The following is a 19066-nucleotide window of genomic DNA, read 5'->3' as shown; positions in this document are numbered from 1 at the left end:
CCTAGACAGTATCACTGCCACAACCAGATGGCCAAATCTGCAACGAAGCTGGGGTTATTTTTCTCTCCTCCTGCTCTTCCTGCCTTTCAGGACTTTCTCCCCTACTGTAGAAGTTTCCACTTCCTGCTCACTAACTTTTGAAGTTTCCTCTTAGTCTACTTCCCTTCTTACTTTGTCCCCAAACAGGGTAGCAAATACAAACACAAACTCACATGTGAAACTGTTACTTTCTTGATTTTTCTACAATTTTTTCTTCATTTCTAATTTGCTTCACTACTGTACTGAAGTGGCAAAAATTCCACCATTCATTTATACTCAGCCGAAGATTTATCCTTTCCAGGACCTCCTTACACACACACACACACAAATCTCTGCAAAGCTAAGATCCTGCACAAATCATTCTGCCTTTTACGTCATTTGAGGGAAGAGCTGGAGAAGGTGATCATCCTTAAACTTGTAAACACTGTGACTTATGCCTGGGTCTTTGGGGGGATAATATACAGGCAAGGAAAATACAAGGCCTGAGAGTAGTCTCTGAGGACTGTTTAAAGCCTGGATCCTTTCAAAAGCAAGTCTCAGCAAGGGGAAAGGGAAAAGGACCTGGTTAGAAAGGACAGGATGCAGGATGGAGGGACAATGGGAAACATGTTGGCTAATACTTCCAAAATGGTGATCTGTAAGAAATCAAAAGCCTACAATATTTGAACCTATTCTACAGATCTGTTTGTGACTTCTGTCTTGCTGTAATTCACATCTTTGTTATTATTATTTGCTATTATTGTTTTGTTTTATCTTTCTCTTATTTAACTACCTAAGAGAAGGTACCCATGGTCCACCTCTCCATTCTTTTTTTTTGGGGGGGGGGTCCAGTCGTGGGGCCTGAACTCTTGGCCTGGGCGCTGTCCCTCAGTTCTTCAGCTCAAGGCTAGTGCTCTACCACTTGAGCCATAGCGCCACTTCCGGCTTTTTTCTTTTTGCTTATGTGGTGCTGGGGAATCGAACCCAGGGCCTCAGGTATGCAAGGCAAGCACTTTACCACTGAGCCACCTTCCCAGCCCTCCACCTCTCCATTCTAACCCTGCTCTTTCACCCTCCACAAATTGCTGCAATTATCCTCCACTGAATGTATATTTCTATGGGAGAAATAAGCGAACGTCACTATTGATGGATTCATTCTGACAAACAAATCTTATACCTCTCCTGTCATTCCTGCCAGAGCTATGCCATGACAGTTATTGTGGAGATCAGAAGCTTGCTCTTTATAAGTTGCACATTTTTAAATACAGTCAAAGATTTATAATTTTTTGTCCTTTAAAACATCTTTTATTGTGGCCAAACACATATAACAGTTACCATTTTAATTACTTTTAAGTGTACAACTTAGTTGCTCTAAACATATTCATATGGTTGTGCAATCATTGCCACTATCCATCTCCAGAACTTTTCTTCAGCAATAAAACAATAACCCCACACTATCCTTTCCTTAGGTACATTCTATGAACTCCATACAAATGGCATCATGTAATAGTTGTCTCCGAATGTCTGGCTTATTTTACTTAGTATAAATGTTTCATGGTTCATCCATTTTATAGCTGCTGTCAGAACTCCCATCTTTTGAAGTGTGTGTGTGTGTGTGTGTGTGTGTGTGTGTGTGTGTGTGTGTGTGTATGTGTGTGTTGCTGAAGATCAAACACAGGGCCTTTCTCATGGTGGCAAGTGCTCTACCACTGAGCTCTTTCTTTTTAAAAAGGACTTATTCAACCAGGTGCTGGTGGCTCATACTTGTAATCCTAGCTACTCAAGAGGTTGAGGATTTATCTGAGGATTGCAGTTTGAGGCCAATCCCAGGTGGGAAAGTCTGTGAGACTCTTACTCTAATTAACTACCCAAAAAGTTGGATGTGGAGCTATGCCTCAAGTGGTAGAGGGCTAGCCTTGAGCAAAAGAGCTCAGGGACAGTGCCCAGGCTCTTGGTTCAAGCCCAGGAGCAGCGTGTGTACACATGCACACAAAGAGAGAGAGAGAGAGAGAGAGAGAGAGAGAATGAAAGAGAGAGAGAAAGAAGGGAGGGACGGAGGAAGCAAGCAAGGAAGGAAGGAAGGGAAAAGAAAAAGGAATCATTTATTTTCCATTGCGCATATATAATTTTTGCTTTGCAAATTCTGTTTATTCATTCATCAGTGGATACTTGAGTTGTTTTTTATGTTTTGGCTCTTTTGAGTAAGGCTGCTATCAACATGGATGTACAAATCCTGCTTTCAATCCTTTAGAAGATACCGTTGGACGTGGACCTGCTGTTTTATATAATAATTCTATGATTTTTTTAAGGACCTGCCATACTATTTGTCATAGCACTGTTCCATTTTACATCATCACTAGATATGCACAAGAGGGCCAGTTTTTCCATGTCTTCCACAATACTCAGAGGTTTTGATTTGTAGTTCCTTAATGATCTGTGACATCATGCATCTTTTCATAGTTTATTGGACATTTGTATTATATACTTTCCTTGGAGAAATATCTAATCAAGTCTCTTGCCCATTTTTAAATTGGGCTGTTTATTTTTGTTGTCAATGGCTTAGAGGAGCTTTTATAGTCTAGACAATCTCTAATCCAATAGGTGACTTGCAGATATTTTTTCTATTTGTTAAATTTGATAAAAGTCCAATTTATCAACCTTGTTTTTGCTGTGGTTACCTATGTGTATGGTGTCACATCAAAGAAATTACTACGAATGTCATGAAACTTACACCCTGTGCTTTTTTCCTAAGAAGTGATTTTTTTCTTTTTCTTTCCTTCTTTTTCTTTCTTTCTTTTTTTTTTTTAAACAGTTTTAGCTCTTACATTTAGGTCTTTGATCCATTTTGAATAATTGTTTTTATTGTATACTTAAGGGTCCAACTCCAGTCTTTTTCATATTGATATCCAATCTTCCCAGCAATATCTGTTGAGAAGCATTTTTAGGTATTTTAAATGTTTGTTACACACAAGTCTGCCTTCTTAAACAGCATATAGAAGAGATTCAATTTTTTTATAGTTCTCATTCATAGCTAAGATCACTAACTTGTGTTCTACAATGTATATGGCACCTCTGGGGGGTCTTCTCCACTAGCCTCCTCTGACTGCTGGAATTTGTTTGTTCTTCTCTAGGCTTTCATTGCTTTTATTTGTCCCTCTTTATAATCTAACTGTTGACTCTCAAGCTTTTGGCTATTATGTCTCCTTCACAGAGAGATGCCCTCCTCATTCGTTTCTATAGTATAGACTAACAAACTGAGAGCCAAACCTACCAGGAATTGTATATAAACTTTAAGTCAGTATTCTCTAAAGAAACATCTGGGGAATTCATGAATAGAACAAAGGGAGTGATGTTCTATTAAAGGACTTTATGTGAGCAATTGACCTTGCTAAGACACTACTGTCACTTATGTTGAAGTCTTTATCTATGTTTGATGTTTACATAATTGGGCTGTACTCTTTGGTGTGTTGGGAAATGTTTAAAACCCAGCTCTCTAAGGCAGAAATAGAAGCCTTGATTTATAGAGGCTGCTAATTTTCATGGAACAAATACTGTCACTATGGCCAATTTCAAACTACAATGGGACATCACCGGAAGTAGAAATGGAAAGGCACAATGTGGTAGATCATCATTACCAAATAGAGATAATTCTACTCATTAATAAGAGCATGGCTAATAGTGAAAGAATTAGAAATTGAAAGGTTTTGAGCCAGGACACTGGTGGCTTACCCCTGTAATCCTAGCTACTCAGGAGGCTGAGATCTGAAAGTCATGGTTTAAAGCCAGCCCAAGCAAGGAAAGTCCCTTGAGACTCCAATCAACCACCAGAAAACTGGAAGTGGTACTATGGTTCAATTGGTAGAGTTGAAGAGCTGAGAGACAGTGCCCAGGCCCAGAGTTCAAGCCCCATGTCTGACTAAAAAAAAAAAAAATTGAAAGGTTGTGAGACTCTAGTACCTTCATGATCATTTACCTTACTTATTTAATAGTAAATCTATACAACTTTAATTTTTGATAAAAAGGCACATTTAACAACTCGCTCACTAAATTCCTGAACATTTAACATTTAGCCCTTGCAAGCTTGGACAAGCCAGCACCAGCTCACCTTTAGCATTACTCAACTACTGTGTACTGAAGATAATAAAGTCATAAAATTTATTCCCCAAAATTTGTGTAGATGGAAGATGTAAACAGAGATTGTAAAGGTTCAAATTGGCCAACAAATGACACACATGACCAATTACTAACAGAAATAGTAACACTGGGATGGTATTTTGCGAATATTAGACAGGCTCAGTGGGGTGGGGGGAGACAAACAAGAAAAGAAGGGAAGGAAAATGTCATAAAATTCAATGCATATTCTATAAAATTAAGAAACAGGGAAGGGGAAGGGTTAGGAGGGATGGAGGAGAATGAAAAAAGGGGTGGCATTGGTCAAGATGCATTGGATTCATGAACTGCTTTGTTGAATGGCACTCCTTTATACAGCTACTTAAATAAAAGTATATCTTAAAAAGAATATTAAACAGATAAAAATTTTGAGTTCTTAACTTTGTGACAATTACTATAAATTCTTTACTGCCATTACTTTGTTGAATCCTGATTAACTACTTAGGGGTGAGCATTAGTATTATCTCCACTCTGTAAGCAAGAGAATAGAGGTTTGAAGTTCATGTACTCAAAGACCTGGCAGGTTTTGGGCCTGTACCTGTATGATTCCCATTTTCCTGAATTTTTTATTGGAAGTTCACAGCTCCTAGATGATGAGCAGTAAGCAGGGACTGAGAAGAGAATGATGTGATTGGGTGACATGAAAAGGATTGTGGTACAAGATGAAGCTACAGATACCTGTATGAACTGATCATTCAGACGTTCTAGGTAGAATTAAAGAGTTGGGGCTTAGTCAGAAGCACAGTGTGAGGATTCAGTTGTGGAAGATTAAATGTTCCGCCTCCTGGAGAAACTTTGTGTAAAGATGGTTTGGTGTAGCACAGTATAGTAAATAAATAACCACTAACTAAAGGATGTTAACAAGAAGTCCTGGTAGCCAGGGGTGGGTGAGGCTGGCTTCCATTTCCAATTTCTAGCTAGATGAATGGTGCCACTCACTGAGGCAGGTAACAGCTCAGGAAAAGCAGACTGTACCAGAAATTAAGAGTTGAGTTTGGATTAGTTGACCTTGGTGTTCCTCTAAGGGTTCCAAGAAAAGAATAATAGAGACATTGGAGACCCATGCCTGTAAGTTCTGGGAAGTTTACATATATAACTTTAATTCTGATGTCTTCATTTTCTCTGTCCGCTTTCTGGGAATTTTATTAAACACATACAAGAGCGTCTAGTTTGACTTTCTAATTTTACTTTAAAGAAAAATCTCAGCTCTTCTCCATTTTATTTTTATTGAAGTTTATAGAAGAAACACAATCAGACAGAATAACCCTGCTAAATTGTATTAATGTCCAGCTCTGTGTCTTTCAGCTCTAAAGCAGTCTTTTTAATCCTCTGATGGGTACTTTTCTCCTTGCACCTTGGATTTGTTTTATAAATAAATTGTCTTCATCAGAAGTTGGCTTCTTTTTATTTTCTTCATGCTGTTTCTGCTCTATGGCTCCAATATTGTCTCTGCTTCTTTTTTCCTATTTACATATTTTCTTCTTTATCCTATGCTGGAGATTTTCCTTAACTGTTTGCTGACTTTTTATTTTATTTTATTTTTATTAAATATGGAAACAGCAACAACTGTTTGGAAAACCTGAAACCTGGAAAGGGGACAGGACTTACAATACAGCTGTTTCACCGTGAGAAGGTCCAACTGTAAAGGCTTTTTCCAGTAGGAGATTCCTAAATGCAGAGAGCTCTTCTGTGAGGCTCTTCAGTTTCCTTTAAAGGTCCTCCAGCCTCCTGCTGGAGAGACCTCACTGCTGCATTCCATTGGTAAGAAGAGGCCAAGGACTGAGTTGGGAGTTCCATACCCAGAATTTTACCTCATCTCTCTGTTTGAACTCCAAGCCTTACTGCTGATCTAAAGCCTCTTTGGTTCAATGTTTCTAAAATGATCCTTGATTCTCCCACAGGAGCGGTGGTGGGAGGTGGGCATGGGCTAGGGAAGGCTAGAGAACTCCTTGTGAACATAGCTCTAAGAGTTCTTATTTGAAATTTTCTCTGCTCTGGCTATTACCAGTTCTCCAATCTATTTTCATTGTTCAAATTTTTTTCTCTCAGTTCTCTCTCTCTCTCCATCTCCTTCTCCCTCCTTTCTCTCTCACCTGCTTCTCAGTCTCACTTGTTTCTCTCTCCCGCTCTCCCTTTCTTTTCTTGTATGTTAATGACCTTTCTATTCTTTTGGTGTCATTTTAGAAAAGTGTGGGCGATCAGAGGTAAGAAATTGGGTGGGGGGAGGATTGGGTGGGGGAGGAGGATGGGAAGGGATGGGAAGGGGAAACAAAGGAGGAGGCTACAATGCTTGATAAGAAATGTACTCATTATCTTGCCCATGTAACTGTAACCCCTCTGTACAGTATTTTCACAATTAAAAAAAAGAGGTAAGGAATTCATGTTATAATTTTGCCATATTTAACATGTATCTTTTTTCTTTTTTAAGCTTTGAATCTATATAAAAATCTTTTAAGAGACAAGCTATAGATAAGGCTAATGGGATAGTATTTAATGTATATGAATCACACTGACCAAAAACAAACAAGAAAGCTTTTCTGCCTACAACTTTCCAGTTTTGCTCTTATAAAAGATGTTCTGCTAATTGATCAGACACTGCATATTTGCAGACAAAACACTGTAGGAAATACATTCTAAGAAACAAATATACCTTTACTTTTTTAAACTCTGTTCAAAGGTGAGCTTCTTATTTGATGTGGTCACTTAGCTCTTGCAAGTGCATCTGAGACAAGGGTTTTGACAAGTGTCCCTTAATGTACCATCAAGTTAGGGGGATGGGACAGCATTTTGCTGGCATTTGAGGTGAGGTGCTCATTTGAAGACCTCTGAAAATGGTCAAGGGGCTGGAGTTGGTGGGGGCGGGGAGCACCAGGCTCCTATGGTGCTAGGCTGGATAAAAGCAAGAAATTAGCTGTCACCCACGCCCAAAGAACTGAAGTGACCTCAGCGAAAGCATGCCATTGTTCTGATTGAAGTGGAAAAGAAGGCTATGAAAGAGCTCCTACTTGGCATCTGAGCACCAGGCAGGCAAAAGCAGAAGGAAGAAGCATTCAGTGCCTTGAGAGCAGTTAACAAACCCTGAAAGGGAAAGAGAAGTGGGCAAAAGCTGAAAGTTGGATTCAAAGAAGAGAAAGAGCTTCCTACGCAGAGTGAAGAAGCAGTGCCTCTTGGTGTTCAAGAAAAAGAAATGATGATGTAAGTTATGGGTAGGAACTGGGTGAAAACAGTACTCCACAAATTTTTATAGAAAGATACATCTAACATTCAATACATAATGAAATACAATGGATTGTTTAAACAGCAATGTTTTTAAAATATAGTTTTGGAGCAAGGGAAGGGGTGACATTGTCCAAAAAGAAATGTACTTATTACCTGATATATATATATTACATATATATATATATATATATATATATTCACATTCAAACTTCCTTTTCAGGGGTAACTTAGCATATAGCTCAGGGCAGCCATTGGCTAAGTACAACCAAGGACCAAATTGGTTTACCTCCTCTCTTTATGCAGCCTATAAGTAGTGATGCTCATTTTTAGATAGGTGAAGAAAATCAAAGAGTGAATTATCATACGTAAAAATGATAAGAAGCCCAAATTTCAGTGTCCATAAAGTTTTACAAAAGCAAAGCCATCCATACTCATTCATTCTGTGTTTTCTTCTTCTTTTTTTAACTCTTTTCATCATTTTTTATTTTATCTTTATTGTGGTAGATTTACATGCCATTTACCATCTGTATTCAATCCATAGGCGACATAGTTAAACCTGCAGTGTTTCTTTCCTAATGTCACCATAGTTCTCACATAGGATCATTCTGTTTGATCAATGACTAGTCTTGATCTGACCTCTCTTGTGAGTTTCTTGTAGCACATTAATCTCCTGATGTATGTATATCCACTTGGTTAATCCTTTAACTCAAACTTTTCAACAGGGAACTAGCTACCTTTACATATCCCGGGGCATTGATGGCTCATACCTGTAATCCTAGCTACTCAGAAGGCTGAGATCTGAGGATCATAGTTTGAAGCCAGCCCAGGCAGGAAGTCTGTGAGACTCTTATCTCCAATTAACCACCCAAAAATCCCTGAAGTGGAGCTAGGGCTCAAGAGGTTGAGGGCTAGCTTTGAACAAAAAAAGCCCAGGGAATAACTTCAGGCCTCAGTTCAAACCCCAGGACTGGCACAAAAAAAAAAAAAAAAAAAAGAAAAGAAAAAAGAAAGAAACACAAATACCACCTGTTTTATTTCTTCCTTAATATGAAATTTCTAAAAATGTACTTGTGATGATTAATATATATACTGTGTATATACATATATAGAGTATACATATAATATATATTATATATGTGTATATACACAGTATATACATACTATATATATATATTAAAATATATATTTGGTTGTGACAACCTTTTCTGTCACAGAGCCTCCAAATCATGAAACTCCTTTGAGTGATAAGTTATCATTTGCCTCTAAATTAGACACTCAGCAACTTTCACTTGGTATCACAGTGGACCAAGGGTACTTGCCAATACCAGTCTTGCCTCATTGCAAGTTCCATTGTTTAAACTAGACTTGGTGGGAAACACAGATCTAACTTGGTATGAAAATTACCTAAAGACTGTTTCTTCTTCCTTGGCATTGGTTTCAGGACTAATGTAAGTCCAATCATCTAGGAAGTATTTGAAAAATGCAGACAAATGGGCTCAGCACCTACCTACAGGTCGATATGTTAACTCAGCCTGTATAATAGTTTTTACCTATAATTTTTGTATCAGGCACTTCAAGCATTTGTTCTCGACTATTTGGCATTCATGAATAATTAATTAAATTATGGTCTTTTAAAGGTAAGAATACAAAAGAATAAAATCTTTCACCTAACTACTTAATAACAATTGGTGAGATTTTTATCATTCACAAGTATTTATGGTACACATATTTTGCAATTCTTTTATACCTAGTCTTTTTTGGACTCAGGCTATGATTTGATAACTGATAATTGCTTGCAAAACTTGAGTTCAAGTTTCCCAAGCTAGCTTCATCTTAGCTGAAGTAAACTGTATTCTAAATGTCAAATGAGGGCATGTCATAGTGGGAGGCCCTCATTCAATCAAATAGGGCTCATCAGGGGCATGTGTTCCCAGACTCCTGTGTAAGGGTGCTGAGGGCCATGGGATCCATGCCATTGTTCACCAGGGTTGTTGCTTTGTTAGCTGGTGATAATTCTGTAATACCTTGCCCACATGGATGATCTATTTCTATAACATTCTGAGCAAGTCAAAAGCGATTTCTATTGTAAAAGAAATCACTCACTTTATCAGCATTACACAGGTGACTTGACCTTAAACTTAGGTAATTATAATAATGAAAGAGCTAATACTACATTCACAAGCATATGCAGGCCCTCTCCCATTGCCTATTGTCTAGAAACCATTATGCTCTGTGTAGCTCTCTTTCTGTTCTTCTGTTTCCTTGGACCCCTTCCAAGATTCAGTCTGTTATTATTTAAACCCTCTCTAAATGTTGGTATGTTGGTATTTTTGTACTCTGCCTTGTATGACTTATGGATTTTTTTTCTCCTTCTTGGTGAGATATTTTCCATATCTATTCACAGGCATTATTCATCCCACATGCTGCAAATATAATGCCCACCTAATCAATCACCACTTCTGCATTTGAAAATAAAACCATTCTTTCTTTATTATATTAGGCAAATTAGTCAAATGAGTGTTTTCTAAAACTTGCTGCTTTTTTAGGGCCATTGGCTCCCAGCCGCTGTCTCTGTGGCTGACTCCTTCTTTCTCTTCCTGTTTGCAAACAGTATCAATCCGCTCCCTGACTCTGTCATCTGCTTTGATGATCACATATCCTCCCTCGGGAGCACCCCCTTTCCAGGGAGGCCCCGTGTATGGCCTGAAATTGTTAGAAGCAGCAGATTACCTCTCCTTCCCTGAGATGGATTTAAACAAGGAAATTCTTCAATTTGGTGGGGTTTTACTTTCAGAAAGCACAACCACCATACAATCAATATTAATCACTGAAAATTACAAAATACCCATTGTTGATGGCTTGCTGGAGGCAGAGTAGTAAAAAAAGAGAAGGAAAAAACGTGCAGCAGCTTACGTCCTTAATTCTTTCCTTACTAGCTCTTTTCCCGCTTGCATTTTCCTCAATTTTTCCATTTTAGTTTAATTTTAAGAGAGATTCTTTTGTTTGAAGAAACCAGGGTCTTTTTGTGCCAATCCCTCCAACATTTTTTGTCAATTAAGCTGGGGGGGAGAGGAATAGAGGGAGGGGGGAGAGAGAGAGAGAGAGGGAGAGAGAGGGGGAAATAGGGAGAGATGAAAGAAAGAGAGAGAGAGGGAGAGGGAGAGGGAGAGAGAAATAGTGAAGCATCTGCCACTACAAGAAGTCTTTTGGAAGCCTGTTAAAGTGAGATTTAACTATTATTCTGGCAAAGCAAATGGCTCTTAGCATCTTAGAATTGTGGTTCTTTCTAATATATGTGTTTATAAGCAATTAAACTCCAGTTTTAGGAAAGACTCACTAACAGCATACATTATTTTAATAGACATACAGTACTACTTTAAACTGTCTTTGCCATCTGCTCATTATGATTATAAATGCAAGAAGAACATATTTTACATTAGCATCAGAAACTAGCATGATATTAGGGACTGAAATGCCCATATATGCTCTTTGTACAATACCGAATGCATCTGTGCCATTTTCTTTTTCTTTCTACAATGCAAATCCGAAACAGAAGATACTTGTTCCTTGTGGACTATTTCCTTACATGGAAGATAATTTTCAGAAGGGAAATTCATTAGGAGGGGATTTTGACTTACTATTTAACCAGCTATGCTTTTAAGACTATGAGCACCCGTGTCTGGCTCTGCCTGGCGCTATTTGGCTATCTTAGCTTCTAGCTAATGAGGGAGAAAAAACAATACACCAAGGGCAGCAAATCGACTGTAATCTTCTTTAGTGTCCATCAGAGATACAATGCATAATGTATAATGAGGTAAGTGTTTCTTCTCTATAAATAAAATTTAAAGTATGTGGGATGTACATGTATTGGTGAAATACTTAATACAGAGTTGAAAGGTATAGGCATATACTCTGTTTTCATTTGCATCTTTATGGCTGGGTGATCTTTCTTTATGGAGAATAATGTCATTCTAATGCTAGAAGAAGCAAGGATGGAGAGCTCAGTTCTATTTTGTTAGCCAGGCTAGTCACAGCCATTGAACAAACATATTTCTGTCACAAGAAATGGTAGAGACTTTGTTTTAAGGAGGATATCTTAGCTGAAGTCTGGCAATGCAGTCCAGAGGAGAAGATATTCAGGATAAGATAAAAGAAGTCCAGAAGTGATGCCCACTTGAAAGAATATTTCTCCTCCCTCAGCAACAATCAATTTATCACTTGTGTAAACAGCTTGTTTATGCTGCATTTCAGGCCAACAAGATTAGCAGAACCGTTCCCCTAGAGTATTTTAACTGTATTTCAGGGTTTTCCCCCCATTTTGGTCATACTTTGTCAGTCTTGAATGATGAAGACATTCATGCTAGGATGAGAAATGTAGCACAGAAGAGAAGATGAACATCTCATGAGCCAAAAGTGACCCATCTAATCAACTCTACCCACTATGTAAACAGCAACTACATGGACTGCCCCCAAGCGGCAGGACCTAGACCAGCAATGGTCCTAGAGGATTCCCAGAGGCAGAAAGCCAACAAGGTACGCCTGCATGATATTCTTTCTTTTATACTAGATTAAAACAACAACAACAAATCAATCAACAAACAAACAAAACTCTCAAACGTTTAAATTTCTGGCTTGGAATAGTCTATCCTTATGATTCTGTGACAGAGGTTGGCTGACTTCCTTTGTGTTAAGGGCTGTACTTTTTGACATTCAGACTCATAAGTGTGTGCAATGAGCTACCTCAATCTCAAGACCCAGTTCTTGAAAATCCTTCAAGTTACTCCCTGTTTAGAAACGTACAGTGGCACCCATAGCTGCTCTTTGACGTCCTGTGTACTCCTTGGTTCACAGATCACCAGGTTTCTATCGTAATTTCAAGATTCATCTGGTGCATCTCCTGGCTGATCCTCCCCATTCTTTCTAGAACTGTGAAGGGACCTTTGGATTTCACATGCAGCATGTAAATGATCCCGGGGACACCCAGATCCTCTCTGGATGAACATCCTAAACTTTCACATTCTTCTTCAGCAATGCTTGTTGGTTTAGATATCCACTGGGTGGCCTCTTTTCTAAGTTTCAACAGAAAGCAAGACCTAAGTCCCCTCCAGGGCATCTGAGTTTCTATCACTTTGCCCTGTCTGGGGAACTAAGAGACATTGGGTCTTTTCTTATGGATCTAAGTAGTTTTTTGACCCCAGGCTTGTCACCTCCAAACTTCTCTGGCCTCTTTTCATGGGCCTGCCCTCCCCATCCTTCCTGCAAGAATCTTTCCCTGTCAATAGTTTTAGGAACATGGCTTGTGTAAGTACCCTGGATTCCCCTCACTTCCTATGATTAATTATAAACACTTTGCTCCTGTAATTTTGGGTCCCTGAACTCCATCAATCCTTTCTTCCCTCAACCACGTTTGGATCTCACAGATAAAAATGGCTTTCACAACTTTATTCTTGAAATAAGAAGAAATAGTGTTCTTTCCAAACCCAGGGCTCTGGTCCATCCTTTCCTAAAAGAAGGATTATGTTCTCCAAGAGATGGAAGTTTGCAGCGCAGTAAGAATTTGGGGAAGGAGAGGTAAGAATTACTCCACATAATAGTTTAAAATAATATTTACTTCACACGTATTAAGACCTAGTCCACATTTCACTGTTGCTAATCTCACTGATTAGAAATGATTTCTAACGCCTATGAATACCTACAGCCCTCATTCCCGGCTTAGAGTCTTACCTGCAGCTATTTCTCCCTTAAGTCTCCAAAGATATTGTAATCCCACCATCCTGCACCTTGCTTGTGCGCAACAATTTGTGCACCTGGCAATTAGAAATTGGACAATACAAAAGCTGAGGCCCAACAGGCAGAACTCCATCTTACTCTGCTTTCTAGTTGCTCCCCACAGTAATTTATATTATCAGCTTCCTGTTCATCCTTTCAGAAAATTCCTGTATGCATGTACAAGATATAAGTATGTAGATGCACAGTCTATACATTTATGTATGCACATATAATCTCTGTGTATGTATATACTCCTGCTTCTGTACAAGAGTGAGCATTCACTATACATTGTTGTGAACTACTCACAAAAGATTTTTTCCACTCAAAAAGAAACCTTGCATACCTTTCTATGTACAGCTGTCTTCAACAAGTGCTTGGTATTGTATTGTTGGAATGCTCCAACAACAAATTCTCTATTGATGAACATTCTGATCAATTACATTAATAAGAACTTTTATCATAAAATTTCCTGAGCAAATGATATTGAGAAAGCAAGGTCTTAGGTTATGTTAAAATTGATGGAGGCAGGTCCCCACATCTCAACTCTACAGGACCCTTAAGGGGGTGATACTGGTTCTAATCTGTGTAGAAGAAAGTAATAGTGGGAAGCATCTTTATCCAGGCCAATGAGGGACAAACAACACTCAAGACTCCCCATGCAGTTGTTGTTTATCTGTGTTCCCTGCCCAGTGATGGCTCAATTCAGCCCAAATACCTACTCTCCTCTGCCCCAGCCCTTGAGTTTGAAAGGCCTGTGGGATTAGTGTGACCTGCCACTGGAGTCCTCAGACCTTCCTGACTCGGTTCTCCTTAACACCATGCCTCCCTTCTCAGCCTGCTTACCTCCTGGTGTGAAAGAAGCCATCTTTTCTATCCATGCTGTCACTTATTTTCTATCAGTCTTGTGAGAATTGTTTTTCTGAAAAGTGCCTGTGTTGGCCAGGTGGCTTGGCCTTTGTTGATTACATTAGAGATCCTTTTACAAGTTCATTGAATTTTTAGTTAAGTCATGTTCCTTTTGCAGATTGTGAACCCAGGCTCAGCCAATCTGAGCAGAGGGGTGGAGCCTGCTGGGTTAGAGATAAATAGGGAGCAGCCAGCTTACTCAGCTTGCTTACTTGTTGGATTTTGGCTGATGATGCACCCTTCTGCAGAAGTAAACTTTGTCTTATCAATTCATTTTGAGTTGGAGTCCTTATTCCTATGCAACACCTGAACATCCTGATCTTGGGTCTCACATTTGCTCATACAGAAAGCTCACTTGGCCTCTAGAAGCCAACCCCTCCCGTTTAGAGAGTCTCCTCTATGGATTTCAACGCTCTCCCTCTCTTGGACTGAGTGCAGCAGTCCCACTTCTCCAGCTGGCTCCTCCCCTTGGCCTTTGTTGGCTTCTTTTAGGCATATCTGCTCATGCTGTTAGAAGGCTAGAATTAGTAGTACCCACTTCTCTATTCATCCCTCTTGCTAGATGAGTTCTACTACAACTTTCTAATGTGAGTGAATGAAGAAAACACATCAGGACTGCTCTCCTGCTTGCTAGGTGTAGCATTAAGTTGTACTTGCTCTACTTGAGCCTGTCTGAGTCTCTCCATGAGTTGAGTTGAGTTGTAAATAGGGGAAAGTTGCAAAGGAACACCTAGCCCATAGAATAAAAACATAGTTACTCTTATAAGCTTATGTGTGTCATAAGCTTCCAAAATTCTAATTTGAATAAAAACACAATTGTGTCACTAGCTCCTTTGCCATTGCTGAGGAGAAAGAATGAACAAAGACCAGAAGTGACCACACCAGGTACATCCAGGTGTGGCCTATTGCTGCCCCCTGCAGTCCACCTGCAAAGGTATTCCTCATAAAAAGGCAGTAACAACAAAAGGGTCACCTACCAGGAAGATGAGAAATTGAGTTAATGTGGTGGCTGCTGGCCAACATGGTTACTGAGTAACTGAACTCTGGCTGCTCTGAATGGCAGTCAAATTCACATTAAACTTCAAAAACTTAGGAGAACAGCAACAACAAAGATGTAGAATATCTCAATAATTGTAAGTTGACTATATGTTGAAACAAAAGTTTGGATAGATTCGGTTAGCTTTATTATTAATATTTTATCAAAAAATTTACTGTATCTCATTCCTTTTTTTTCATGTGGTCACCAGAAAATTCAAATTACATAAGTAGCTTATATACCTGTTAAGTAAGTCTGGTTCAGAAAACATGGTGGCTGAGTTTTTAGATATTTTAGTGACATGATATCTGTCAATAAGTCCTGAGAAGTTTCCATTGTTGAATAAATTTATTCTAGGAATGAAAAATTTCACATAGTCTTTAGAGGCCAGACCCTGATGGAGGTGCACTTTTGTCCTATAAGCATGAATTTAGTTTCTGGAAACTTTCTGCTCTTTTATATGACACACACCAACTGAGCGCTGTGTGTGCACCTTACACAACTACACAGCAATGAAGGCATGAGCAGAAATGAAAATCTCCCTATCTGTAGTAAACACAGGCCCAAATGACTTATTCTGATAATACTGTAGTTCTATCATTCTACTAGAGGTGTATACAAATTATGAGAAATGGCCATTTCTTTGGAGCCAGACTTGATGAATTAAATCGATAATTAAACCAGTATTCCAGAAGAAGGAATGCATCTCGGGCAATGACACTGGTTATCTAAGACTGGCCCAAAACATGTAGGAAATGTAATCTTACTATTCATTTGAATAAGTGTATCATTTATCCTCCTCCAAAATGATCACTTTGAAGAGCATAGTACTTGTTTTATCTTTTAAATGCAAATGAAACTCCACACCTATGTCCTGTTTCCTATGATTCCTCCTCAGCTGGACTTCCCACGAGGCAGCCAGGCGGGCTTTGGGTAGGAGCAGGGATGACCAGGGGTGGATCCTTGTGACACAGCTCCCTGGGGTTGGAAAGCATCTTTAGTAGGCTGGAATGGAAGTCAGTAAAGGCTGCCTATGTGCCTCCTCTGTTTCCCTAGAGAAATCCCTCTCATCCAGGCCACTTTAACCAGTCCTGTTAGACACTTAAGAAATGTCTCAGCTGGGTGCTAAGAGCTCACATCTATAATCCTAGCTACATAGGAGGCTGAAATATGGAGGACTGAAATTTGTAATTAGTCTAGGCAGGAAAGTGAAAGAGACTCCATCTCCAAAATAATCAGCCGAAAGCAGAGCTGGAGGCATGGCTCAAGTGGTAGAATACCAGCCAAAGCTAGCAAGCTAAGCAAATACAAGTTCAAAACTCCAGTGTCACACACACACGCACAGACACAGACACACACACACACACACACACACACACACACACACACACACACATACTGTCTCTTATCCTAATACTTATATGAAATTCTATAGACTACTATTGTGAACTTGTAATCTTTGCGATTTGAATGAAAATATTCCAAAAGAGGAATGACTTTGGTGTTGAAGACAGGCTCAGAAGTAACATGCTAATCTTTATTCTAGATGAGGCACACCTCTAATGGAGGGCTATGACCAAATGGGGAAGGGGAAGTAAAACTAAGCTTCACGGTCCAGAATTACAGACTTGTCTGGTTGATGTGTGGTCATACAAACATTTTCTCATGCCAGCAAATGGCCACAACATCGTACAGAGTGGCCGGTCAACTCCAGAGCAAACCATTAACCACATTAGAGAAAATAGCTCTGGAGAGGTATTGCTCAATGGTTTTAACTTCAAAAGATGTCACGAAAAGAGCCACAAATTATTATTGCTGACAATTTGTACAATTTGTCCCTGGTGAAATGTGTGTGTCCCTACACTGCACCATTTTACATAACAATATGAAATATTAAAGGGGAAAAAACGTTTTGTAATAAACAGCAGTTTTGCTGATTGCGGCTGATTATGTTAAGCAGCTTGTACTGTGGGTGTAAGAGGGGACTTAATAGCTCCTATAACTAATCCTCACAACTGACCTCTCCCCTCCGCTGATGAAGCCTATTCAAAAACCTGCTACCCTTTGCTCATCTGCACATCGTATATTTCTGAACTGTTTTGATCATGCATATATTTGCTAACTTTGTTGTGTACAGGATTTGTGTATGTGCATGTATGTATGTGTTTAAAAAATATATAATATGTGAACAAAGATTCCTGCTAGGACTGCCTGATGCATTATTAAACGAACTATATGAGCAGCCAAAATAATGCATACTCTCGCCATTCTTAATATCAGCCAGTAAGTCTTTAATTCCAACTAAAGATCATCCCTTCGTTGCTTCAAATCTAGTGGAAGAAAGATAGTGGAGAATTTTTTTTTTTAACTCCAACTTTCAAATAAAGGTAAAGACATCTTCCTGGGAGGAATGTCATACTGGTCATTTCATCAGCTTCGATGGCTGGTACTTAGAAGCAAAGTGCTATTCAATCATGAAGCAATTTCGTTTTTTTTTTCCTGATAAAAGTTTTGATTTAAAATGGGATTTCATAGAGAACATTTCAGAGTGGAGAGGAACCCTCGATGAGTAAGTGCAGATAAATATGTAAGTACCTATGTATGTTGATAATTTAGAGTTGGCTCATTGCTTTTCCCCCAACCCAGAGGTATTTACAAAACCACTAGGGGAATTGGGAGTGAGGGGGAGGGAAGAAAAGCTTTAAAACCAGAGGCTTTGGGTCTATCTAGATTATGCCAATCTCATCATGGGTGGGGAGGGGATAAAACAAAATAAAGACAGGGAGGGAAATAAAGTATCATCAATTCACAAAGTAAAGTGTCTGAATGGAGGAAGAGGTGAATTCAGTACATCAAGGTCAGGAAAAAAGAGCACCTTTCCAGGACACAAATGCTAGCCGAGCTGAGCTAATAAATATTTCCTGTGGGACTCCAAGCGGGTTGCCACCAACAAAACAAAAATCCCTAGGGGGCAGTACATAATTAACAATTTGAAGATGTGGCTGCATGTTATTGCCTCAAAAGGAACCAGGGAATCCTGCTACCCGGAAAGCATAAAAGCGATTTCCCATACGACTCGCTCTAAATGTCATGGTTCCCCAGGGGCAGAGACACATCAGCCTTTACCCTGGGCTGGCCCTGTGCCTGCCCCGAGTGTCCTTTGCCTATGATTTTGTATCAGCTCTATCAAACTTGTCTCTCTGGTCTCAGGGAAGCACTGAACATCTTTAGGAAAGCAAATGGATATGTGATCTGTTAACAAAGAAAAAAAAAATCAGGACCATGAGAAGAATGCCATTTAAACAGGGGCCTGAGTGATGAGAACGGCAGCTATTTCTAGAAACATCCCAGCTTCAGTTAAACTGGGTAAAAAACTCGGTACAGGGGAAGGGGTAAGGGTGTCTTAAGAAGATGTAGATGTGGTTTTAAATTCTCTTTGGTGCCTTTTACGACCGAGTGGATTTTGGAAGGAGGAAGAGGTTACTTACCAGAAGGAAAACACAGGACAAACACTGGAATTTTTTTCATCTTGGAGGGGTGCGGGCAATTTTGAAAAGAGCAATTAGCAATGTCTTCAATCTCCAGATCCTTCTGCCACTGGACTTTAGGGGCCATGCGAACCTCCACTCAGCCACAGATCTGGGTGGAAGGAAGACACAGCCACCCAACTGTGACATGCAAACCCTGTGCTCCATGGGACGTTTCTAGGCTTCTCTGTGTCTAGGCTCCTCATTTGCCAAGTGACTTTAGTTCACTTGCCACCTGCCTACCTAATCAGAATATTGTGAGGGTTAATGAGATTGCGCTCACAGAGTGATTGCTTCATCATATAACTCCAAAGTATTATTATTCACCATAAAGACACAGCTGCAATAGTGTATATTGTTACGTACCAGACACGATGCTGCTATTTTTAGCAACTTCAAAATGAGGGTGTCTTAGAATTAT

At 39.4% G+C, this 19066-nt stretch overlaps 1 pseudogene; it reads right to left on the bottom strand.

Annotated features, from left to right (window-relative positions):
* The window catches only part of LOC122120063, a 77489-nt pseudogene extending 58756 nt beyond the window's left edge, over positions 1 to 18733 (bottom strand).
* Between the last annotated feature and the right edge of the window lie 333 nt (positions 18734 to 19066).

The sequence above is a fragment of the Dipodomys spectabilis genome, unplaced genomic scaffold (genome assembly GCF_019054845.1).
Source record: "Dipodomys spectabilis isolate Male_0828 unplaced genomic scaffold, ASM1905484v1 ptg000174l, whole genome shotgun sequence".
Classification (NCBI taxonomy): Eukaryota; Metazoa; Chordata; class Mammalia; order Rodentia; family Heteromyidae; genus Dipodomys; species Dipodomys spectabilis.
This window is presented reverse-complemented; position numbering and strand designations above follow the sequence as displayed.